Below are 592 nucleotides of genomic sequence, written 5' to 3' on the forward strand. Positions count from 1 at the left end.
CTGTCTCGGTCCAGCTCAGCCCGTGTCCAAAGGGACCGCGCGCGCTTTGAGTCCCCCTGGGTGCTGGCGGGCTCGGGCTGGGCAAAGCCCTGGGCYGACCCCGACTGATGGAGAAGACGTCTCCTATGAACAGCTCCCCGGGATGGCGTCCTCTGCGGAAAGCTAAACCCGGTAGCTGCTGAGGGAAACGCTGCTGTGGAGCTGAAACGCTGGTAAGCGGTTGGACAGAAGCTCACAGCAGCAAGAGAAAGCTGGTGTTTCCCTAATGCCTAGGGGGGGAGGTTCGAGCCCCAGGTGCTGGGGCAGCCACRGGAGAAGGAGGCAGCAAAACCGGGGCACTTCGGCAGCAGGACTTGCCCCCGTTGTCTTCTGCTGCGCCTCTGCGGGAACCACTGAACGGAGGGACGAGCCTCTTCAAAGACAAGGGGTCCCCCCTTCGCCCTGTAACGGCGAGGCTGTCGGCGCGGCGGGCCGGCGCCCGCCTCCGCCGAGGCCGGCTGCCTCGCTCGGCACGCGAGAGGCCACGGCAGTGGGAGCTCTGCCCGCGCGTGGCAGCCGCTGCGCTTCGGCCTCGGCGGCGGCAACACCGAGG

Source organism: Rhea americana, unplaced genomic scaffold, assembly GCF_003343005.1.
Source record: "Rhea americana isolate MKP2758 unplaced genomic scaffold, rheAme1 scaffold_128, whole genome shotgun sequence".
In the NCBI taxonomy this organism is placed as follows: domain Eukaryota; kingdom Metazoa; phylum Chordata; class Aves; order Rheiformes; family Rheidae; genus Rhea; species Rhea americana.